Source organism: Dromiciops gliroides, chromosome 2 (genome assembly GCF_019393635.1).
Source record: "Dromiciops gliroides isolate mDroGli1 chromosome 2, mDroGli1.pri, whole genome shotgun sequence".
Taxonomy (NCBI): Eukaryota; Metazoa; Chordata; class Mammalia; order Microbiotheria; family Microbiotheriidae; genus Dromiciops; species Dromiciops gliroides.
The window spans coordinates 697,956,370-697,965,073 of NC_057862.1; positions in this window are offsets into that span (position 1 = coordinate 697,956,370).

Here is an 8,704-nt window from a genome sequence, read left to right on the forward strand (position 1 = left end):
ACTGTGAGGTCCTTGAGAAATGGGACTTTCTTTTGTCTTTCTTTGCATCCCTAGTGCTTATAGAGTACAGCATCTGGCACATAGTAGGTAATAAATGCTTGTTGACTTATCTAACCTTTAAAAAACATTGGCGGCTCTTAATTGGTCAAATTTATTTTTCTGTCAGTTATTTTCAGATACATGCCCTCCCTTTCTATTCTGTAACAAAGAAGGGGAGAAGCAAAACTAAGACACGGTGACCCGTTGAGAGAAACCTGGAGGGTCTTACGTGAGCTGATGATGAGTGAGATGAGCAGAACCAGAAGAACATTGTACACAGTATTGTGGTAAAATATGAAAGTTTTTAACAGTCGGTTAGGATAACTGAAAGACGCCAGTTTTTCAAGGACCACCCTTTTGGGGAGGAGATGAACAGTCCGCCTGCTGCGCAAGTCAGACTGCCTGCCGGGTACAGTCCGCCTGCTGCGCATGTCAGACTGCCTGCTGGGTTTTTTGACTTCCGGGGTGGAGAGAACGAGGGTAGGCCTTTTTGCCTGCTTGGCGGGACTCCTGGCGGCGCGGCACAGACGGTCTAACTCACTCCAAAGGTGGCCTTTTTTGGTTTGGTGAGTTTTTATAAGAAATATAGACTAAGCCTAGATTTAAGACGATTTCTACTGTATTTCTACTTTCCTATCCTTCTAATCAACAACACCTTATATACAATAAAGGCTCTATCTAGAAAACCAGAAGCTTCTTCCATTTACTAGTCTGGGAGATAAATTAAGGGAAAAGTTAAGTAGGGGAGATTTATGATCTAATATCCAATTTTAAATTTCACAGTATCATCAACATTGAGTGTTGACCTACTGTGATGGACTATATTCTTCTCACCAATGCAGAAGAGTTCCAGGGAACTCATGATAGAAGAGGATCTCCAAATCCAAGAAAAAAAAAGAAAGAACGAACTGTGGAGTATAGATGCTGATTGAACCATATTATTTCTTTTGTTTTGGGCGCTGTTGTTTTTTTTTTCTCTACTTTGAGGTTTGGCATCACTGCTCTGATTCTTTCTCTTGTAACAGGATTAATGCAGAAATAGGATTAATGTTATTATGTGTATATATATGTGTGTGTGTATATCTATATCTATATGTATATGTATAGAGATATATAGATATAACCTATATCAGATTACCTGCTGTCTAGGGGAGGGGGGGAGGGAGGGGAGGGAGGGAGAAAAATCTGAAATTGTAAAGCTTGTATAAACAAAAGTTGAGAACTATCTTTACATGTAACGGAAAAAATAAAATATCTCATTAAAAAAAAAAAAAGACATGGTGACCCCATCCGATAGAGTAGGCCACATGTCACATCCGTAGTCCCCCACCTCTTCAAAGAAAGCAGACATGTGTTTGCTGATCTCTTCCCTCTGAGCCAAGATCATTCAGAATTAGTGCATCCAGCTCTTTTGCTTAGTGCTTGTTGTTTACCTTGTCATAGTCCTTGTCTGTACTGATTTCTGCTTATTTCATTTAGCGCCAAGTGATGAAGTCTGCAGGTCACAGTGCCCATCCATGCACAATGAATCACTCTATCAATCATCGTGCATTTATTGAGTGTCCTCTGTGTGCCAGGCTGTGTTCGGTTGCTTGATCCAAAGACGACAAAGAATGAAGCAGTCCCTGCCCTCGTCCTAGGGCAGACGAGGACACACATAGATACAGAAGTCTAAATGCCAAGGGAATAAACGCCTAGAGATACGACGCGTTTGGGAGAGCTGGGGAGGGAGGGAGCGCTCATCAAATCCTCAGGGGTCCTGTGCAGAGGGTCCCTGGGACAAAAAGTGACAAAAGTGGAAGTGGCGGAGTGGGGGAGCAGGCGAGGAAAAAGGGACTTCGTCGCCTATAGGACGACCCATACACCGAGGGCCAATCCTGAAGCAAGTGTCCCGACGAGGCTCAGAGAGATGCGTGAGACTCACCCGGGTCCCACAGCCAACACCCGGCAGGGCTGGAGCTGGATGGAGCGCCGGAAAGAAGCCCAGCGCTCTGTGCCACCCCCCCCGCCCCCATCACCCCTCCTCCCCCGCCGCACCCAGGGAGCTAGCCCTGCCCTGGCTGTCCCGGGAATGAAGAGGCCGTGGCACTTCGCCCCCCCCCCCCAGCTGCGGCTGCCCGGGCTGTCTGCCCTAACTGCGGGGCGGGGTGCCTGCGGGGCGGGGGGGCGGCCCCGGGTTTTCCTTCTAAAAGAGCCTTAGAAAACCGAACGTGAACAGAGCGCTTTCTTGCCGTCTTCGGAAGCCACAGGCACGCTGCGCACTCGTCTCTCCAATGGAAAGTCAAACACGCACACGCAGACAGGTCCTAAAGGCGTCCAGTTAGTGGCCAGGGCAGGGAATGTACCCACGCGACCCTCCTAGACCGCCTGGGCAGGCGGGGAGGCACCTCCGCCCCTCAGGGTTGGAAAAGGCTTTCCTCACAATGACCCTTTGAGTTAGGTGTTGGGAGCTGCTGGGGAGTGGAGGTAATGAACGTGATTTCCATTTCACAGAACGGAAAGTTGAGGCCCAGAGACTTCAGCCGGCTCACAACTAACTAGTCAACAAACATCTATCAAGTACTTAGCCCGTGCCAGGCACCGTTCTAAGTGCTGGGGAGATCTGTCCCCGCCCCCCCGCCTCCCAAAGCAAAAGCCAATTCCTGCTCTGGAGGAGCTGAGTCTAATGGGGGAGACAACGGGCAACCACTTGTAGGCGCGAGCTATCGGCAGGCTAAATCGAAGAGAAAGCCGAGATCGGAGGGAAGGGCTGGCACTAAGGCGGGGCAGGAAGAAGTCAGGGCAGCTGGGAAGCAGCGATGAGGAGGGAGGGCATTCCGAGCAGGGGGCCCAGAATCGGGAGATGCAGTGCCTTGTTCGAGGAACAGCCCCTTTATTAAGGCAGAGAACATTGGAAAGCTAGGAAGGGGGCCGGTTAAGGAAGGGACTTTGCCTGTCAGGATTTTATATTGGAGTCTGGGGTGACTGGGAGCCCCTGAAGTTCCTCCGACAGGGTGGGCAGACCTGCACTTTGGAAAGATCAGTTTGACACTTGAGTGGAGGATGGACAGGGGAGGGAGAGGGAGAGACTGGAGGAAAGTGGGCCATCCAGCCCCACAGCACTTACTGCTAGTCCAGGGGAGAGGCAATGAGGGCCTGCCCCAGGCTGGGGGGCCATATTGGAGAGGTATTAGGAAGGCAGAAACAGCAAAACTTGGCACTTGATTGGATGGGAAGGGCTGCAGGCTTCCGGGACTGTTTACTTGACAGTAATAGGGATGTTGGGAAGAAGGGAGGGTTTGGGGGGAAAGACTAGGGCTTCAGTCTTGGCCTTGTTGCTGTTAAGATGTCTACACTGCCCCTCCTATTGGAGACATGATGCTGGGATAAGGTGAGGGGTAGACAAAGAGATTTGAAAATCAGCAGCATAGAGATAGTCAAAGAATCTGTGAGAGTTAGTAAGATTGCCCAGAGAAATAGTAGAGGGGGAGAAGAGGGCCCAGGGCTGAACCTTGGGGGTGCCCCCAGTTTCCAGGTCTGACCCAACCCCAGCCTGGTGTCTCCTGACTCCTGCTGACTCACCACTGAGCTGTGGGCAGAGCTGATGTACCGGTAAGTGAGGTGTGTGGAGCAATGGGCTCTGGAGTCCCCAGCTCGCTGCTGGCAGGGACCCTTAGAGGGGGCCTGGCCCCACGCTGTCATTTTACAGATGTGGGAATTGAGACTTAGAGGGGGAAGGGTCTCACTCAGTCTTATCATAGGGACTCAGTGGCAGATGCTGAATTTGAACCCAGGTGCCCTGGAACCAGCCTTGTGCTCTTTCTCCTTGCCTGGCACTGGTATTTCCAACTGAACGACCGATGCTGAGGACGGCGAAGCTCATTTCTGCTCCGTTACTGGCTTCTGAAAGTCTTTCCCAAGTGCTGTGGATGCCCACTCCCCAGGGCACACCCAGGGACCCAGGCATCTTCAGATGGGATGTTTAGGCACAGCAGGGGGTGGGGGGGGGACCTGTCTGTCAGCTCTCTGGCTCTAGAGGAATCAACCTGGCTGTTTGGTGAGCCAGCTGCTTCTACTGTGACTGGAGACTTCCAGCTTAGACAGCTAGGTGGCGCAATGGATACAGCGCCAGGCCTGGAGTCAGAAATCCAGGTTCCAATTTAACCTCAGATGTTTCCTGTGTGACCCTAGGCAAGTCACTTCCAATCTCCGTTTTCCTCATCTGTGAAATGGAGATCATAGCAACACCTTCTTCCCAGGGTTGTTGTGATCAAGTGAGATGATGATTGTAAAGTGCTTGGTACATCCAGTACCTGGTGCGTACCAAGCACTTGGGAAGTGCTAGCTATTATTAAAAACAAACCAGCAGTTTTACAGAGGGGCAGCCAGCCATTCATTGGAGGATGGCCACAGAGTTGTCTGCGGGAAGAGAAGGGGAGGGAATGGTGGCCAGTGGCTACCTTAGGGCCTGCCCCATAAGCCACCCACACCCCTCACCCTGCTTCTAATTCTGGCCATCGGGAAGCTCAGTACTTTACCCCGTGCTCGTGTTCAGTGAATGAACAGAGGACCGTTCATTGACCAGTGGCACAGGGACACAGGGCTCAGTCTCATCTGGGAGGCGGTTTCTCAGGCACTGTAAACACCTTCTCTTCTTTGACGTTTTGGATGCTTATGGTTGTTTTTCGGGGTCCCGAAGGACTAAAATGACATCACGATGTCAGGGTCAAAGTACAGTGTGTCCGACTGTGGCCGATCAGACTTTAATTTAGAGAGATCAGCTGTTCAACTGTAATTCCAGAGAGATAACTATGATGGCTGGAGGGGATTAAGAAGAGAAAGAAATTTAAAAAAAAAAAAACTTTTTGAAAGAAAAAAAAACAAGAAAAGTTTCTTAAATAACTTTGGATATGAAATGGAACATGAATATAAAAAAATTGGGGCAGTTCCAAAAAAAGAAAAGAAAGGACCTCAGTGTGTGGTACCTTACGCTGCTGGGTGATCTTCAGAATGTTCCTAAGACAATTCAGATGGAAGCGATTCCGTTTCCTGGCAGGGTGCTGGTCGACCGTCCAGGTTCCACGGGCGTGCAGCCATGAGGCCAGCATAACCTATGCAAACATCCTGGCATACAATACTAATGAACTTCTCTGAGCAACTCCATCTTGCCATGGTTTTGCACGGGTCCTCACAACTGACAGTATCAAAGGCCTCGGTCAGGTAGATGGACGTTGGGTACAGAACTCTGTTCTGCTCCTTGCATTTTCCTGGAGTTGTCAGGCAGCAAACACCCAATCAACCGTTCCTCAGCCCTTTCTGAAGCCACACTGGCTCTCAGCAGATCCAGGTGAAGCATCAGCCTAATAAGGAGGATTCTAGCAAGAATCTTGCCACCAATGAGGGAGAGACACCTCCCCTCCCCCGTGATTGTCACAGGACAATCTATTTCCTTTTCCTTTATAGAGAAGGACAATGGAGGCATCCTTGAACTCCTGGGGGATAACCTCCTCTTCCCAAATAACCTGGAAGAGTTCCGTCAGCTTTTGTATGTATGGTGCCCCCCACCCCCCGTAAATCTCAGCTGGAAGAGAATCAGCACCACGTGATTTGCCACAGGAGAGGGACCTAATGGCATTCAAAACCTCTTCTTCAGTTATAATTTTGGCTACAGAAGGATCCACTTCAACCTGAGTTCTATGGTCAGTGGTTTCAGCATTGATTGAACACTATGGAAGTGTTCAGCCCATCTCTCCAGGATCATGTCCTTAGCACTGATCAGTGTGGCTCCATCAGCACATAGTAATTGAGATGCACCAAAGGCCTTTGGCCCATGAATAGCCTTCAGAGCATCATAAAAGTGCTTCTGGTTGTTACTAACAGCATAAAACTGAATTTCATTTATCTTCTTACGGCACCAGAATCCTGCATCTCTAAGCTTCATTTGCACTTTACTTTTTAACATGTAAATAGTATTTTTCTTTTCCCAATTTCATGTAAAGACAATTTTCAACATTCATTTTAAATAAGATTTTGAGTTCCCAATTTTTCTCTCTCCCTCTCTCCCTTCTTCCCCCTCCAAGACAGAAAGCAATCTGATATAGGTTATACCTGTACAATCATGTTAACCCTATTTCCACATTAGTCATGTTGTGAGAGAAGAAACAACAAAAGGGGGAACACACACCCCCCCCAAAGTGAATAGTCTGCTTTGTTCTGCACTCAGACTCCACAGTTCTTCTGGGTGTGGAGTCCTTTGGGGTTGTCTGGGATCACTGTATTGCTGAGAAGAGCTAAGTTACCCACAGTGTTGCTGTTACTGTGTACAATGCTCTCCTGGTTCTGCTTACTTCACTCAGCATCAGTTTTTGTAAGTCTTTCCTAGTTCTTCTGAGAGCAACCTGCCCATCATTTTTCTTTTTAACACAATGGTATTCCATTACATTCTTAGACCACAGCTTGTTTAGCCATTCCCCAATATCTCCTCAGGAGTTTCCAATTCTTTGCCACCACAAAAAGAGCTGCTATAAATATTTTTGTGCATGTAGGTCCTTTTCTCGCACTTCACTTTTTTGGGGGGGGGGCAACAGGGGTTAAGTGACTTGCCCAGGGTCACACACTTAGTAAGTGTCAAGTGTCTGAGGCCGGATTTGAACTCAGGTCCTCCTGAATCCAGGGCCAGTGCTTTATCCACTGCGCCACCTAGCTGCCCCTATAAGTGGACCTTTCTTTTTTCTTTCTTTTTTTTTTTTTTTTTTTTGTGGGGCAATGAGGGTTAAGTGACTTGCCCAGAGTCACAGGGCTAGAAAGTGTCAAATGTCTGAGGCCATGTAGGGTTTTCTTGGCAGAGATTCTGCAGTGATTTGCCATTTCCTTTTCCAGCTCATTTTACAGATGAGGAAACTGATACCAGCAGGATGAAGTGACTAGCCCAGGGTCACACTGTCCTTTGTATTGACTTATTTTTATTCCCCCTCCCCTTTCCAGTAGAAGGTCCCTAAGGGCAGAGACTTTGATTCTGGGCTTTGTGTGCCCTGAGCCCACCCAGAAGGGGACTACTTAGAGAGCAGGCACTTAAAAGTTTGTCAGTCAATAAACATGGATTAAAGGCCTCTGGTGTGCCAGGTAGCCCCTTCTAGGGGCTAGGAATAGGAAGAAAGGAAAGGGCCTGTGTCCTGCGTGCCAACTCGGCAGCCCCCCAACGGCTCCCTGGCTCTGTCCAGCTGGTCAGGGGCATTTATGGCAAAAGTCTGGTTTGGGGGAGGAGAGAGGAGAAAGGAGGCCTTCAGACCACGCCCCCAGGAGAGAGGGAGCTGGAAGAGGTGGAGCAGCTGCAGCCAGCCTATAGACAGAGGTGGGGAGGGGCCCCACCAGGCTTGGGTATAGGGAGAGAAGACTGGAAACAACAGTCCCACAGAGTGGGGGACCTGACAGAACAGTGGAAAGCGGCAAGGACAACACAGCAGGTTTGTGTAAAGGGTGAGGGCCTTGAATGCCAGGATCAGGAGGTTAAACTTCCTTCTGGGGGCCACCAAGACCCTGGAAATGTTCGAGGGATGGGAGCAGAAGTGGGCACTGGGGCACCTCACACTAGAAGAGTCTGGCCACACACTCAGCTTTCCCTTCCCTCTCTCAGAGCCCTGTGCTCTTTTCACTGTGTCTGTGAACAAATGCTTTTTCTTTTTTTCTAATTAAAATATATTCAATTTGCATAACAGCACAATAAAAAAGTTGATTGCACATGAAACTGCCCATCTGCCAAGCACAACTTGCTACTCCTTTTAAATACACAGCACAGCTAGCGAGTGGACTTCCTTTTGTTAAAGTGGTTTCTTCTGAGCTTTCCTCTTAGGTTCTTAGGTGGGCCACGGTTAAAGCCCCCATCCACATGCCCACATTTCTCACAGCAGCAGCAGCAGCAGCGATAGTAGCAAGTGATGGATTTCCAGTAGAAGGGCCAGGGTTTGAATCCTGCCTTGTGATGTAGGGCAAGTGATTTCATCCCTCCCCATCATGAAGGCCTCGAGGGACTGCCACCTAGATCCATGATCTGTGCCTGGGGAGTGCAGGATGAATGGTTGTCCATGAGTGTAAGGAACGGGGCTAAGTTGTCCCCACAGCAAGTATGCTGGGAAGACTTACACAAACAGGTGGGGGACTCAGGTGTGGAACACGGCATAGAGTTGTTGAACTCTGTCAGTCTGTCTGTCTCTCCCAGCCTCTCCCTCTCCTCTCCCTCCCTCTTTCTTTCCCCTCTCCCTTTCTCTTCTTCTCTACCTCTTCCCCTCTCCTTTTCTCCCTCCCTCCCTCTCTTTCCCTCCCTTTCCTTCTCTCCCTCCCTCTTTCTATCCCTCTTTCTCCCTTTCCTTCTCTCCCTCCATTTCCCTTCCTTTTTCTCCCTCTGTGAGGGAAAACAATCTCTTCTCGGGAACTCAGCAGCGATGTGACAAAGGCTCTTTTATTTCCTTCTCATGAGAAGGAGGCACTCTAGTGTGCAGCTAGTGGGTGCAAAGAAAGGGGGCTCCCAGGCCGTTTTAAACCCTAGTCCCTAACGCAAATGGACCCTTCCCTTTTTCATCATTGGTCCGATTACTCAAGGGTTACAAATCTACATGCAAAAACTAGCTATTCAGAATGCAGTATTCCCACCCCTCTTCCTTGTATGGACATAACTGAGGAGTGGACCTTA